Source organism: Muntiacus reevesi, chromosome 18, assembly GCF_963930625.1.
Source record: "Muntiacus reevesi chromosome 18, mMunRee1.1, whole genome shotgun sequence".
NCBI lineage: Eukaryota > Metazoa > Chordata > Mammalia > Artiodactyla > Cervidae > Muntiacus > Muntiacus reevesi.
In genome coordinates this window covers 51939017-51955744 of record NC_089266.1, presented here as the reverse complement: position 1 = coordinate 51955744, position 16728 = coordinate 51939017, and the positions used below count along the sequence as shown (strand labels likewise).

At 43.5% G+C, this 16728-nt stretch overlaps 1 protein-coding gene and 3 non-coding genes across 4 annotated transcripts in view; all 4 read right to left on the bottom strand.

Annotated features, from left to right (window-relative positions):
- Window positions 1-16728, bottom strand: part of TEX14 (testis expressed 14, intercellular bridge forming factor) — a 106552-nt gene that overhangs the window by 70029 nt on the left and 19795 nt on the right. The window lies entirely within an intron of this gene.
- On the bottom strand, window positions 1118-1331 carry LOC136150498 (small nucleolar RNA U3). Its single transcript, XR_010659909.1, has one exon. It is a non-coding gene; the product is annotated as a small nucleolar RNA U3 (small nucleolar RNA).
- Window positions 3497-3710, bottom strand: LOC136150497 (small nucleolar RNA U3). The gene has a single exon (XR_010659908.1). It is a non-coding gene; the product is annotated as a small nucleolar RNA U3 (small nucleolar RNA).
- LOC136150500 (small nucleolar RNA U3) lies at window positions 11310-11525 on the bottom strand. The gene has a single exon (XR_010659911.1). It is a non-coding gene; the product is annotated as a small nucleolar RNA U3 (small nucleolar RNA).

Sequence of the window (16728 nt, the reverse complement as noted above, 5' to 3'; positions counted from 1 at the left end):
TGGGAAATGCTCAGTAACTTCAGTCGTGTCTGACTCTTTGCAACCCTATGGACTGTAGCCCACCAGGCTCCTCTGTCCATGGCAGTTCCCAGGCAAGAATCCTGGAGTGGGTTGCCAAGTCCTCCAGAGGATCTTCCCCACCTGTGGGTCAAACCCGCCTGCATTGCAAGCTTATCCTTTACCTCTTTGCATCATATTCCAAACCTAATCTACCTAGGAAAAGGCAAACCACAAAAATCCTTCATTCAAAAAATCAAATGAAGGATACTTCAGTACCCATTGAACAGGCAGGAGAAAAAAAGGTTCAGCTGCTAGAGATAGACAAACTTCACCTCCAAGAAATACATGAAATGACCACCGAAAAACAAGACACTAGCAGAAAAATCTACTTAACCACATAAAGAACATATGCATGGAAACCACATATGGGGAAACAATGGAAACAGTAAGAGATTTTATTTGGGGGGGGTCCTAAATTACTGCAAATGGCGATGGCAGCCATGAAATTAAAAGACGCTTGCTCTTTGGAAGAAAAGCTATGTCCAACCTGGACAGCATATTAAAAAAGCAGACATTACTTTGCCAACAAAGGTCCATCTAGTCAAAGTTATGGTTTTTCCAGTAGTCATGTACAGATGTGAGAGTTGGACTGTAAAGAAAGCTGAGCGCCCCGAAGAATTGATGCTTTTGAATTGTGGTGTTGGCGAAAACTCTTTAAAGACCCTTAGACTTCAAGGAGATCCAACCAGTCCACCCTAAAGGAAATCAGTTGCACTGGCCACCTGATGCAGAGAAATGACTCACTGGAAAAGACTCAGCTGCTGGGGGAAATTGAAGGAAGAAGGAAAAAAAGGGCACAAGAGAATGAGATGGTTGGATGGCATCAATGACTCAATGGACATGAGTTTTGAATAAGCTTTGGGAGCTGATGGTGGACTGGGAGGCCCAGTGTGCTAGAATCCATGGGTGCAACTGAAAGGAAGAAATCCACTCACATAACCTGTCCTACCACTAAGAAGATAAACACTATCAAAGGCAGATATCAATAGCCCTAAATACCACAAATAGAAAGCAGAGGAAAATAAACAGCATATAACCTAAAACAATTATAAACAAAACCACTCAGACGGTGTCCTCTCCCTCTTACTCTCCCAAAGGAAGAGAAGAACGATCATCAATGGCCAATGGCAGCTGCAGAAGCAACACCAAGAGCCAGCTTCACGCTCAGGAGAGAACACTGCATCTCCTCCTCATGGTTTCGGGTGCTCTACACGTTCAGAGAAACTTCTCTAGTAACAAACTATAGAAATGATCCCTGAAAGTATAGTCTTAACCTCCATCCCCCAGCCGCTGCTGGGTCTGTGCTAGCTGTGCACTGTTCACTGAGGGCAAGGCAGTTTCCCCACCACTTCGCCATTTTTCCTTCTGCTGGGAAAAAACAAGAAAGAGCTCTTGCAATAGTTTTCAAATGCGGTCACTTATCAACCCATTTGACTATTTTCACTGAAAATGTAACTTAAGTTTTTAAAAATCAAACTTAATTTACATAATACAGAGTGACGGCCAATCACAACCCCAGTCATTAAAGCCCAGGAGGCATTCGCTGCACAGACTGACTAAAGCCGCCCCGCCCCTGAAAGCTGTACAGGAAAGGGCGGGTCTCTGCCTTGCTCCTGAGAACCTAGCTGATCCCGCTGATTACTCGATCTTAGCGGCTGCATTCAAGCCTGTCCAAGAAGTTAGACTTTCAAATTCTCAGAAGAGGTTCCCACGACTGAGGCAGAGACGGGGACCGGGTGGCTGACAACCAGCGCTGGAAAACAGAACCTTTGGGGGTTTTGCCATAGAATTGCACTACCTGCTCACACTTTCTGAATTTTTAAAATAAAGCTGACTCCTGTCTTTGACATCATTTCTTCCCCCGACAAATACCTGAGTGCCAACTATGACAATACTAGCTACTATTCATTGTGAGTTTGCCAGCACCATTCATCATTTTAAGTGCTTTAACTATGAGACCAATACAAGTATAATCATCCCATTTTTATGGATGCGGGAACTAAGGCACTGAAAGGCCTCGGGTAACTGGCCTGTGGTCTGTCAGTAGCAGAGCTGGTAGGTGTCACCCAGCTTTGCTTTCTATGTGCTAAAGATTACTCTAGGTACTGGGCAAACAGAGGTCCTCACTCTCACAAAAAGCTTACACCCTGGTAGGGGAGAGAGATGACGACAATTACCCAAGAGGATGAGATGATGAGGCATGCAGAGGATGATGAGAGTTCAAACAGACAGGGATTTGACGGCCACTTCAGATTTGGGTGCTCAGGGAAGGCCTCTCTTTGGAGGCTGCATTTAAGTGGAGAAAACAATTAATATAACGTCCCAAAAAAGGAGCAAGGTTGTGTGTTCCAGCGATTGGAAGACAGCTAGAGAACACAGGGGAGGAGGAGGAGCAGGCAGGCCGGTGTCTGAGGATTTTCTAGGCAAGTCCAGCTCCCGGGGAGTCTGGATTCTAAGTGTGAGGGAAGCCATTGAGAGGTTGGAAGCTGTGAAGACCAGTTCTGAGGCCACCCCAAGCAAGGTGTCTGAAGGAGAGATCATGGTGGCTTGCAAGAAAGAAAGAGAAACGTTAGCTGCTTTGGAAATTCAGTGGGTAGGATAGGACTCCTTGCTGCAGAAGGAGGGGTGGGATGTCAGGGAAAGAGGTTTCAAAGACTGACATGTTGGTTTGCACCTGAACAACTCAATGGATGTTGCTGCTATAGCAAAGACGAGAAAGAGGGATTTCTCATTTAAGGGAGGAGCATTCTCACAATGGGGGAAAGAAGCGCTCACCTACTGTCCTTGCTTTATCTAATTTCACCCTTAATGACAGCTCTATGTGTTGATGCTATTAGTATTACATTTACATAGAGACAGATTGGGGTCAAGGAACTTCCCAGGACCCCGCAACTAGTAAATAACAGACCAAGGAATATTCCAGAGCATAAACTGCTCCTCTCACAGCTCCCAATATTTAAAGAGGGCCGAGAACTAATTTAGGCTTACAAAGAAAGCTTGGCCACTATAGATCCATAAAGAGAAACTTATGGAATAACTACATAGATTTAATAGCAATGAGAGTAAAATTGACTAATAATAGCGATAGTAATGGCGATAATGGTAAAGACCAAAGAGATGCAGATTCAATCCCTAGCTGGAGAAAAATGCCTTGGAAAAGAAGATGGCATCCCACTCCAGTGTAGTTGCCTAGGAAACCCATGATAGAGAAAAAACTGTCATACAGCTCACATGACACAGACAAATATGACTGGAACGACTTAGCACACACACAAAGCTATAAACGGTAAGCCCTTATGTGCTGTGACAAAGGCCACTGGTAATAAGGTACATCTTACATATAGTATAAAACTGTTACAGAACTGAAGTGGATAAATAAAATAACAAGCATTATAAATGACTCACTCTTTTTAGAAAGACATCAATTACAAGTGAAACCACTCAGACGGTGTCCTCTCCCTCTTACTCTCCCAAAGGAAGAGAAGAACGATCATCAATGGCCAATGGCAGCTGCAGAAGCAACACCAAGAGCCAGCTTCACGCTCAGGAGAGAACACTGCATCTCCTCCTCATGGTTTCGGGTGCTCTACACGTTCAGAGAAACTTCTCTAGTAACAAACTATAGAAATGATCCCTGAAAGTATAGTCTTAACCTCCATCCCCCAGCCGCTGCTGGGTCTGTGCTAGCTGTGCACTGTTCACTGAGGGCAAGGCAGTTTCCCCACCACTTCGCCATTTTTCCTTCTGCTGGGAAAAAACAAGAAAGAGCTCTTGCAATAGTTTTCAAATGCGGTCACTTATCAACTCATTTGACTATTTTCACTGAAAATGTAACTTAAGTTTTTAAAAATCAAACTTAATTTACATAATACAGAGTGACGGCCAATCACAACCCCAGTCATTAAAGCCCAGGAGGCATTCGCTGCACAGACTGACTAAAGCCGCCCCGCCCCTGAAAGCTGTACAGGAAAGGGCGGGTCTCTGCCTTGCTCCTGAGAACCTAGCTGATCCCGCTGATTACTCGATCTTAGCGGCTGCATTCAAGCCTGTCCAAGAAGTTAGACTTTCAAATTCTCAGAAGAGGTTCCCACGACTGAGGCAGAGACGGGGACCGGGTGGCTGACAACCAGCGCTGGAAAACAGAACCTTTGGGGGTTTTGCCATAGGATTGCACTACCTGTTCACACTTTCTGAATTTTTAAAATAAAGCTGGCTGCTGCATTTTATGGATGGGGGAACTAAGGCACAGAAAGGCCTCAGGTAACGGCCTGAGGTCTGTCAGTAGCAGAGCTGGTAGGTGTCACCCAGCTCTGCTTTCTACGTGCTAAAGATTACTCTAGGTACTGGGCAAACAGAGGTCCTCACTCTCACAAAAAGCTTACACCCTGGTAGGGGAGAGAGATGACAACAATTACCTGAGAGGATGAGATGATGAGGCATGCAGAGGATAAGAGTTCAAACAGAGAGGGATTTGACAGCCACTTCAGATTTGGGTGCTCAGGGAAGGCCTCTCTTTGAAGGCTGCATTTAAGTGGAGAAAACCACATCAATGAGCAGAACTACTCTTCGCTGTGGTGTTTAGGTTTTTAGGTTTCTCTTTCTTGATGCAGAGCTCCGGCTCTAGAGCACTTGGGCTTAGTTGCTCTGTGAAGTTTGCAAGAAACCATAATATTTTTTCCTTCTAACACTTGCAATGAGACTTCTTAAAAGAATCGCATCTTTGCTCATCTCTATAGAAAGGCATGGTCACTCACTGCTTACTTTGTACAGGTTCACCTGAACTACCTGTTCTAAGGTGAACTTTATGTAAATATTAATATTTACCTTTTAAAAAATCATTTTAAAACTTATTTATTTATTTTTGGTTGCCCAGGTTATTTGTTGCTGTGCTCAGGGTCTTGAGATGTAGCGACTGGGGTCTACTCTTCGTTGTCTCTTGTTTTGGAGCATGGGCTCTGGGGGTAGGAGGGGCTCACTAGTTGTGGCACACAGGATTTAGTTGCCCTTGGCATGAGGAATCTTCCTGGACCAGGGATGGAACCTGTGTCTCCCCTGCCAACACTGTACCACTATACCCCCAGGGAAGCCCTCAGTATGTCATTTTGATGTACGATTCTTTGAAGAAGGTATGTAACTGTGTCTTTAACTTCTAATTGCTTTCTGAGAATCTAATTCTAAGTTATAACCTTCAGACTGGTTAAAGTAAAATTTTTGTTTCTTCTTGACACTGAATTGAAGTTTCGTCAACAAACCAACCCCCAAGTCCTGTCAACCTTACCACTTAACATATCTTTCAGATCTCGTCTTTCTCTATCATCACTACCATCATCTCCCAGGTAGATGAATGCAGTATGTTTCACTGGGCATTACACTTGGCACCCCACCCATCCCCAGAAGCATAATCACGACATAGCTTTTATTTATTTTTTATTAATTAATTAATTTATTCATTTCATTTTTGACCGTGCTTGGTCTTCATTGCAGCATGGGGGCTTTCTGTAGTTGCAATGAGCAGGGGCTATTCCTCGTTTGGTGTGCAGGCTTCTCCTCTCGATGAAGAGCACAGGCTCTAGAGGACACGGACTTAATTGCTCTGTGGCATGTGGAGTTTTCCCAGAGCAAGGGTGGAACCTGTGTCCCCTACATTGGCAGGTGGGTTCTTAACCACCGGTCCATCAGGGAAGTCCCGCCACATAGCTTTTAGAGTGACTTCAAATGTACAGCTGATGTACACTCTCTTTCAACAGTGCCCACTACCTTTAGTTTTCGGCCCACCACCTTTTACCAAACTCTGCCTTCTGTCATTCCTCTTCTGGGCTAAAGTCCTGTGGGCTTCCCAGGTGGCGCTAGTGGTCAAGAATCTGCCTGCCAATGCAGGAGACATCAGAGATAAGGAGTTCGATCCCTGGGCTGGATGATCCCCCCCCACCCAGAGGAGAAAACTGCAACCGACTCCAGTGTTCTTGCCTAGAGAATCCCAAGGACAGAGGAGGCTGGTGGGTTATGGTCCATAGCATCACAAAGGGTCAGACAGGACTGAAGTGACTTAGTATTCACACACATGTCCTATTTCCTTACCTTGAACTGAGATATGCAGACATAAATCACCACAAAGGACAGGAAGAGAAGTCCCCCTACATGTGTCCTGGCTGACAGGAGAGTAGAGAAGGGGAAAGTAACTGTTTCAATACCCTTGGTCGGCCCACCCCAAGCATGAAAATAAACCCTCAAATCATATGACCCATAAATTCAATCAGGAAGCTAAAACACTAGACTGCATAAGACAAATTTTCCTTCATTTCAAAGAAAAATCACACTTTAGGACATCCCTGCTGGACCAGTGGTTAAGACTCCATGCTTCCACTGTAGAGAGAGTGGGTTCCATCCCTGGTCAGGGAACTAAGATCCCACAGGGCACATGGCATGGTCAAAAGAAAGAAAAATGACAGCTTACACAAAAGTTAGGTAGGGAAAGAAAACACAACATCTATTACATAGGTTAAAAAGTATTGTGCAATTTGAACATGTGGAAAAAAAAATACAGAAAACAGCCCCAGTCATGAAGCATTTAACAGGAGGCTTCCAGTGTGCTGTTTTGGATCTATCAGGAATCCTCTGTTCCTTATTAATTCCTGAATATTCAGGAATTAAGAGGAGAGGCAAGCCTCTCCCCGGGCTGAGGAATCCAGGCATCTCCTTCCTTAGTTTTTCAATACGGTGATAAGTACCCTCTTCCTTCTTATGAACCATATGGTAAAAAGTGATTGTTTACAGCTCTCTCTCTTTAATATGGATCACCTTATGTTTTGTAAGTCTGGAATTTTAACCTTTATCTTTGCTGAGAATGACTACCTTGTAAGACAGTATATATGCCCACACCATGTTGATTAAAACACCTTTGCTCCATCAGAGCTTTGGTCCCCGTGTCTTTCTTTCCTTCTTTCTCTTTCTCTCTCTCTCTCTCTCTCTCTCTCAGGCTAATTTCTTGGAGCGCGGAGGCCTGCTGAGCTCACTTTCTTGCCCGGGCTTCTAAAACCCTCTCGAGAAGGCACGCTGTGCCTTCACCCCCTTGAGAGGGCGCCTGGTGCCTACGTGCAGCAGTGCAAGCTCTAAGCAAAGGGCTTTATTGGCTCTCAGAGTAAACCAGCGGTATCAGCCTCTTTCTCTTTTACTTTCTTATCGTCGACTCCGGACCACCAGGTTCCGGTCCATTTAAGGACCAACAAGCCCCTAGTGGCAAATATTCATCTACCTTCTGGGTAGTAACAGGGGACGAAACCACTCATAAAGGGTCCCCTCCGTCGTACCCTTCCCGAGGAAATGAAGAATCATCAGCGGCAAGTGGCAATTAGCAGCAACAAGAGCTGACCTGACACTCAGAAGAGAATGTACCTCCTTGTGGAATTCAGATTTCGAGGGCTCCACACAGAAACGTCTCTGGTAACAGCAAATTATAGAAATAATAACTCCTAAAACCAGTCTTGACTTTAACCTGGCAACCTCCATTGGGTCCATGGCAGCCACACACTTTTTATTGATGGCAGCATTTTCCAACATTCCTCTTATTTCAGAAATACCATATAAATGATTTTCAAACTGTTGGTACCAAACCAAACTTGGGTCCACATGCAGTAAAGCCAATCTACTGACACAGGCTGTGGTGAAGAAAGGCACAGTGTTTATCCCAGAGCACCAAGGAATTTGGGCCTTTTAAGCACTGGCTACCTGGCCACCTTTTCAAACTGTCCAAGTCAAAGCTATGGTTTTTCCAGTAGTCATGTACGGATGGGAGAGTTAGACCATAAAGAAGGCCTGAGGAATAAAGGCTTTCAATCTGTGGTATTGGAGATAACTCTTGAGAGTCCCTGGGACTGCAAGGAGATCAAACTAGTCCATCCTAAAGGAAATCAACCTTAAATATTCATTGGAAGGACTATTGATGAAGCTGAAGTTTCTGTTCTCTGGCCACATAATGGGAAGAGCTGACTCATTGGAAAAGACCCTGATGCTGGTAAAGATTGTAAGCAAAAGGACAAGAGGGAGGCAGAAGATGAGCTGGTCAGAGAGTATCAATGACTCAATGGACATGAATCTGAGCAAACTCCGGGAGAGAGCAGAGCACAGAGGAGTCTAGGCAAGCTGCTGTCCATGATGGTCCAACGAATCAGACATGAGTAAAAAGAACAACAACAACAAAAAGCTGTCAGGTAAGTATGAAAGAATATGTACCTCAACTCCTGACAAAATAAAAAAATTACTTAAATGTGGTTTCCATTGTTCATGAGGAAACTACTGTTTCTATAGTACTTTAATAGTATTTCTACAGCACCACTTCTACCCTACTTCCAGGACATGCACTAAACCCCTTACATGGATCACACCATTTAATCTTCAAAATAACCCTAAAAATACAGAGAAAATGGAAATTTATGTAAAATAAAAGTAATCAAAAACTGTCAGGGAATGTTTAACAGGAGGATTCCTACCTGCTGTTTCTCATAAATCAATTTCTGGCAACAGGACTGAGTGGAATGGCATGCCGCTCGCAAGACTGAGGTCATAGGATGAGACATGCATGAATGTACTTCAGTAAACATTCTCCTTATGACAAAACTGCTTAGTCACAACCCTCTTTCTTGAGATATGGATTGTCTTCTGACTTTATGACCATTGTTAATTCCTTGTTGCCTTGATAACCATTGCTGTACATTTGGTTTTCTCATCTTTATCATTGTCAAAAGAAATTCCTTGTACAACAGCCTATATATACTCACAGAAAGATCATTAAAACACCCTTGCTCCACCAGAGGCTTGGGTCCCCATGTCTTCTTTCTCTCTCTCTGTCTCTCTCTCTCTCTCCCCCTCTCTCTCTCCCGCTCCCTCTGGCTAATTCTCTGGAGTGTGGAAACCCCCCCCAACTCACTCTCCTGCCCCAGCTTTCAAGACCTCCTCAAGAGGGCGCCCTGTGCCTTCGTGAGCAGTGCAAGGCCTGTTCTAGGGTTTTATTGCTTCTCTGTGTAAACCAGGGAATATTAGCTTTGTTCTCACTTTCACTTCCTTTTTTTTTTTTTTTCTGCCTTTCACTTTCTTATCTTCGACTCCAGACTACCAGGTTCCAGCCAATTAAAGGACCGTAACAAAAAACTCTGAAGAAGCAAATACAATCAAGCAAATATCCTTGATGGAATAAATGAAAATGTGAGAAAGGGGACATGCGATAAACAGGATTAAAGGATTAATTTTGAAGGTACAACAATCTCTTGAAAAGGTACAGATAAAAGTTTTTCTAAAGTACAGCTATGAAAATCCTTTCAGACCCCAGAGGATGAGAAATAATAACACAGAATAAAGGGGGTTTAACATTAATGAGCAGCGATAGTGGTAACAAACCCGTTTGCCTATGAAGGAGATTTAAGAGATGTGGTTGATCCCTGGCTCAGGAAAATCCCCTGGAAGAGAGCATGGCAACCCACTCCAATGTTCTTGCCTGGAAAACGCCATGGACAGAGAAACCTGGAGGGTTACAACCTGCAAGGTCACAGTCGACCAATACTGAAGCGACTTCACACACACACACATATAAATGTATTACATACATATATGACATATATACGTTTAAAAAAAGAAAAAATGAGTTTCATGATGAACAACCCTGCTGCTACACTAGCACGTAAAAGACTGAACACAGTAACCTTAAGAGAGCGCTTAAGATCATGAACTCCTTATTGCCAAATTCAGACTTAAACTGAAGAAACTACAGAAAACTACTAGACCATTCAGGTATGATCTAAATCAAATCCCTTACGATAATAGGGTGGAAGTGACAAATAGATTCAGGGCATAAGAATCTGATAAGAGTGCCTGAAGAACTATGGATGGAGGTTCATGACAGTGTACAACAGGAGGCAGTGATCAAGACCATCCCCAAGAAAAAGAAAGGCAAAAGGGCAAAAATGTTGTCTGCGGAGGCCTTACAAATAGCTGAGAAAAGAAGAGAAGCGAAAGGCAAAGGAGGAAATGAAAGATATATCCATCCGAAGGCAGAGTTCCAAAGAATAGCAAGGAGAGAAAAGAAAGTCATCCTCAGTGATCAAAGAAACAGAGGAAAACAAAAGAATAGGGAAGACTAGAGATCTCTTCAAGAAAATCAGAGACACCAAGGGAACATTTCATGCAAAGAGGGGCACAATAAAGGACAGAAATGGTATGGACCTAACAGAAGCAGAAGATACTAAGAAGAGGTGGCAAGAATACACAGAAGAACTGTAAAAAAAAGATCTTCATGACACAAATAACCACAATGGTGGGATCACTCATCTAGAGCCAGACATCCTGGAATGCAAAGTCAAGTGGGCCTCAGGAAGCGTCACTATGAACAAAGCTAGTGGAGGTGATGGGATTCCAGCTGAGTTATGTCAAATTCTAAAAGATGATACTGTTAATATGACAGCAAATGTGGAAAACTCAGCCGTGGCCACAGGACTGGAAAAGGTCAGTTTTCCTTCCAATCCCAAAGAAAAGCAATGCCAAAGAACGCTCAAACTACCGCACCATTGCACTCCTCTCACACTCTAGCAAAGTAATGCTCAAAATTCTCCAAGCTACACTTCAACAGTACTTTAACTGAGAACTTCCAGATGTTCAAGCTGGATTTAGAAAAAGCAGAAGAACCAGAAATCAAATTGCCAACATCTGATGGATCATAGAAAAAGCAAGAGTATTCCAAAAAAACATCTACATCTGCTTCACAACACACTGGAAAATTCTTAAAGAGATGGGAATACCAGACCCACCTGACCTGCCTCCCAAGAAATCTGTAGGCAAGCGAAACGGTGGGCTGAATGAAGTTCAAGCTAGAATCAAGATTGCCAGGAGAAATATCAACACCACCCTTAAGGCAAAAAGCAAAGAGGAACCAAAGAGCCTCGTGACGAAAGGAAAAAGGAGAGTGGGAAGACTGGATTAAAACTCAAGATCCAGGAACTAATTGGGATCATGGCATCTGGTCTCAATTGCTTCATAGAAAAATATATGGGACGAGAAAATAATAATTAGCCTTCATTTTTGGAATCACTGAAAAATCAGCACAGGGTTCTGCAAACACTTGTTGAGCCTTCTCAAACCAGGAAGGAGCCAAGCCTACTCCTAACACAAGACCGTTAAAAAACCCAAAAGATATCTCACATGAACCTAAAACAACAACTACATTTACAGATATCTCACTTTTGAGACCATCAAATGGAAACAAAACCACTCAGACGGCGTTTTCTCCCTCTCACTCTCCCAAAGAAGGAGAGAAGAACGATCATCAACGACCCATGGCAGCTACACAAGCAGCACCAAAGGCCAACTTCACGCTCAGAAGAAAACGCTACGTCTCTTCCTCGTGGTTTCGGGTGCTCTACACGATCAGAGAAACTTCTCTAGTAACGAACTATAGAAATGATCCCTGAAAGTATAGTCTTAACCTCCAGCTGCCAGCCGCCGCTGGGTCCGCGGGAGCCGCTCACTTTTTACTGACCGCCACATTTGTGTCGCTCCCCTCGACTCCTCACAAACATTTTCCATATCATATCCCGTAATTTGGTAAAACGGCAAACTTCAAAATACCATATTCGCCCGGAAATAGCCCAGAAACTCTCCAAAGCCGCAGTAAGCCTCATTAGCATACAGCTTCCTGGCACCCAATCACAGGCGGCCGCATCCGACTCCTGCTCCAGGCTGCCGTCGCCCCAGCCACCGCATCCGGAGCCCTGCACCCAGGCAGGGTCGCCGCGCCCCTCTGCGGGCCGAGCACACGCTTCCTGCCACGGGTCCGCGTGGACGGCCTCTGCTTGCTGAAGTCCGCCTGCTTGGAGAGGCCAGGTTTCCTTTGTCTTGAAAGAGGTGGGGGTGAGGAGGGAGGAAAAAAGAGACAGAGAACTAGTCTAATCCCGCATAATAACAAAGGCACCCATGGTGGTTTATGAACGTCTTCTCCACGATGGGCATTTTAGCCCATGCTCTCACTTCCTCCTCTAAAGCGAAAGGGTGCGGTTATGTCCCCATTCTCACACATGCTGGCTGGAGCACCTGTCACAAAGCTCCTCAAGGGAACCACAGGTGCTACTAGGTACATGTGGCACTTGATCAAGCCCGGTTCTTTCTGGAAAGCCACGGTGTCTTCATCAGACGGCCTGAGCTCCAGTCAAGTTCATTTCTCTAAGAAAGAATTACATCTCAAACCTTTGGTCATGAATGACTGATCTTCCTGGCTTCCACATCTCAGAGGAAGCCGACCCATTTCCTTGTGGCAAAAGTTAGTCCCAGCTTCTCCTCCAAGAACACACCTTACATATGATGCTGTGTAACGGTTTTCCTCTCGTAACTTCCTGTTGTAAAGACGTTTCTGCCCGGGGTCTTCCAGCATGCCAGAAAGCACAGTGCTCTGTGAACATGCAGTCCGTGGTTTTCTGACTCAACCGCATTTTCTTTGCATCACAGTAACATGAATAAAGTGACTATCATTTCATCTCATCCTGCCACCTCTAGTTGAGCAGTTCCTTAAGTTTTAAAGAGTTATAAGGTCCCTTCCAGTCACTTTCACACAAGAGCCCCTTGTCTCTGGTCTCAGCCCTTCCGTATCCGTTCTCCTTTCCCCCAACCTTTCTGGCGACCCCTCGCCATCCATGCCAGTCTTGGCCTCCTTCAAGCAGATTCACAGCTCTCCTTACCTCTTTGGATGCTTCCCCTCAGCTTCCCAGCTACCAGTGACCACACTGTGTTTCGTATCCCTAATTACCTTTGTAAGTGCCTCTACCTACTATGTTATAAATGCATTTACTTCTCCCTTCTCAACTGTGAGGTGTTTAAAGCAAAAAGAGTTAGCACCTTTTGGCAGCTTTTTGCAGGAGCTTTTGCAGGCAGTCCCCTTTGTCTTGTCACTTTAGCAAAGCTATACAGTAAGTAACCTTAAACTAGGCATCCCCACACTCCACTCATCTCCTGGCCCAAGCACACCTTCCGAATCTTTTTTTTTTTTTCTTTTTCCCTTCTGTATCTTTTGATTACACAATACCTTGCCTAACCTGTTGGTTCTCTCTGTATATCAAAGATGTAGAAATGAAGAATAAGTAATTAATAGGTGGCCAGATCCCTTCCCCAGTTTCCCCTTCAGTAATCTTCAAACTGTATGGAACAAACTGTGTAAACAAGATAGCATCTAAACAAAAATAACAAGAAGTCAACAAGCCTGCAAGCAGGGGGGATGATGATGATGACTCTGACCCCCTATCTCCAACGATTAACTGAGATTACTTCCCTTTTCCCTGTTAAAACCTTTCATGGCCCAGCAGAATCTTAGGAGCTGGTTTTCAGGGACGTGAGTCCAACTTCTCCCCAGATGGCTCGCATTCTGATTAAAAGCGATGTTCTCCATTTCTACCAGCACTTGCCTCTTGAGCACTGATTTTCAGGCAGCCGGCTGCCAGACCTGAGTTCAGTAACAGATTCAGGTCTTGTTTACCACTGTATCTCTAGCGCCTTACCTTGCTGCAGTCTCCCACATTTTATTGATGGTGGCATTTTTTCCACATTCTTCTCTTTTCAGAAATAACATATAAATGCATTTTCAAAATGCCATTTGATATACAACTTTTAAAAATGTGAATACTCTTCAAGAGTTTTTATTTTTTCTTTAAGGAACTAAGACTTTACATTCTTAGCCTATTACAAATCAATACTTAATCTGAAGCTCTTCTCTTCTGTCTCTAAAAGACACTAACACTTCTTCCTGACTCGTATAAGACCAAGGTGTGCTGGGATGTATCAAATTAGTAGTCTAACCTTATAAATATGACACCAAGCATCTGTGGATGAGGTTATTTATTACTGTCATTTTTAATTTAACCTTCTAAAATCCTGAATTTGATTTGACTCTTACTTTTAGAACTTCTGCTGGTTACTCACCTAAATGTAGATATGAGCAGTACATTATCAGTGATGAAAAAAAATTACTTTTAAGACAGAACAAGAAAAGTGTACCAAATTTTCCCTGCCATTTGAGCCACTACCACTCCCCTTTAGCGTGCATTATGTATCTGTATTATACATTAATAGATTGCCTTTGACACAAGAATTCCTATGTACCTCCTCCATAAAAAAATTTGATTTCCTCCTGGCACCAGTAAGGTAACTTGTTAGGGGTCCCTTTCTCAATCCTGTAAGGGGTCATGATGACCCACAATTCATCTTGCTGGACTATATAAACCGTCAATGTGTTAATTTGAGGTATAATCCTTTGTCTGAAGAATTTATGTAACTGTGCTTTGACCTCCAATAGCAGAACAATTCTCAGAACTTTCTGAGAGACTGTCTTGTGGGTTATAATCCTCAGGTTGGCTTAAATAAAATTTTCCACTTCTTTCTTAAGATTGGGAAAAAAATGTTTTTTTTTGGCTGCACTTGGAGACATGTGGGATCTTAGTTTCCTGACCAGGGACTGAACCCAGGCCCCCTGCAGTGGAAGTTTCAAGCCTTAACCACTGAACTGCCCGCAAAGTCTATCTTAGATTGACTGTTTATTTTTTCCTGGCTGATTTTAAGTTGCATTTAGTTAAGCCAACATAATAATAAAAGAAAAAGTCATAACACTGAGGGGGAGAAAGAACAAACCATCTTAAAACATCTAATGAAAGTCCCTAGGCTGTGTCTGACTCTCTGTGACCTCATGGACTGTAGACTGCGAGGCTTCTCTGTCCACGGAATTCTCTAGGCCAGAATACTAGAATGAGTAGCCATTCCCTTCTCCAGGGGATCTTCCCAACCCAGGGATCAAACCCAGGTCTCCCTCATTGCAGGTGGATTCTTTACCATCTGAGCCACCAAGGGAAGCCCTAAAACAAAATTATGTTTAAAGCTACTTTGAATCCATTTTCCTTGTAACTCTTCCTATCCGATTACTCATACTCTATGTCAACCAGTTGAGTATCAAAGCCCAGGTGTGTATGTATTTCCCTGCAATATGTGGAAAATGCTCAGTCACTTAGTCCGGTGTCCGACTCTTTGTGACCCTATTGAATGTAGGACCAGGATCCGTTGGCCAGGGGGCTGGATTCTCCAGGCAAGAATACTGGAGTAAAAAAAAAGCTGCTGTGGCTTCCCTTGTTCTCCTGCAGGGGATCTTCCTGATCCAAGAACTGAACTCACGTCCACTGCATCTCTTTCCCTGCAGGGGGATTCTTTACCCACTTAGCTATCCAGGAAGCCATTCCTATGGCATGTTCCTAGCCTAATGTACCCAGAAAAAGGCAAAACACAAAAAGCCTTTACTCAAAAAGGCAAATACAGGATACTTGGGTGGAAGGTATTTTAAACTGCATTTAGTTAAACCAACAGGCATACAGTGAAAGTGACAAATAGATTCAGGGGATTAAAATTTGATAGAGTGCTTGAAGAACTATGGATGGAGATTCATGACATTCTACAGGAGGCAGTGATCAAGACCATCCCCAAGAAAAAGAAATGCAAAAAAGGCAAAATGATTGTTTGAGGAGGCCTTACAAACAGCTGAGAAAAGAAGAGAAGTGAAAGGCAAAGGAGAAAAAGAAAGATATATCCATCTGAAGGCAGAGTTCCAAAGAATAGGAAGGAGAGATAAGAAAGCCTTCCTCAGTGATCAATGCAAAGAAATAGAGGGAAACAATAGAATGGGAAAAATTAGAGATCTTTTCAAGAAAATTAGAGACATCAAGGAAACATTTCATGCAAAGATGGGCACAATAAAGGACAGAAACGGTATGGACCTAACAGAAGCAGAAGATAGTAAAAAGAGGTGGCAAAAATACACAGAAAAACTATACAAAAAAGATTTTAATGACCCAGATAATCATGATGGTGTGATCACTCACCTAGAGCCAGACATCCTGGAGTGCAAAGTCAAGTAGGCCTTAGCAAGCATCAGTATGCACAAAGCTAGTGGAGGTGATGGAATTTCAGCTGAGCTATTGAAAATTCTAAGATGATGCTGTGAAAGTGCTGCACTCAATATGCAGCAAATTTGGAAAACTCAGCCGTGGCCACAGGACTGGAAAAGGTCAGTTTTCATTCCAATCCCAAAGAAAGGCAATCCCAAAGAATGCTCAAACTACTGAACAATTGCACTCCTCTCACACTCCAGCAAAGTAGTGCTCAAAATTCTCCAAGCCAGGCTTCAACAATACATGAACTGTGAACTTCCAGATGTTCAAGCTGGTTTTAGAAAAAGCAGAGGAACCAGAGATCAAATTGCCAACATCTGTTGGATCATCGTAAAAAGCAAGAGAGTGCCAGAAAAATATCTACTTGTGCTTTATTGACTATGCCAAAGCCTTTGACTGTGTGGATCACCACAAACTGTGGAAAATTCTTCAAGAGATGGGAATACCAGACCACCTGACCTGCCTCCTGGAGAAATCTGTATGCAGGTCAAGAAGCAACAGTTAGAATAGGACATGGAACAACAGACTGGTTCCAAATTGGGAAAGGAGTATGTCAAGGCTGTATATTGTCAGCCTGCTTATTTAACTTATATGAAGAGTACATCATGAGAAATGCCGGGCTGAATGAAGCACAAGATGGAATCAAGATTGCCGGAAAAAATACCAATTACCTCAGATACGCAGATAACACCACCTTTATGGCAGAAAGCGA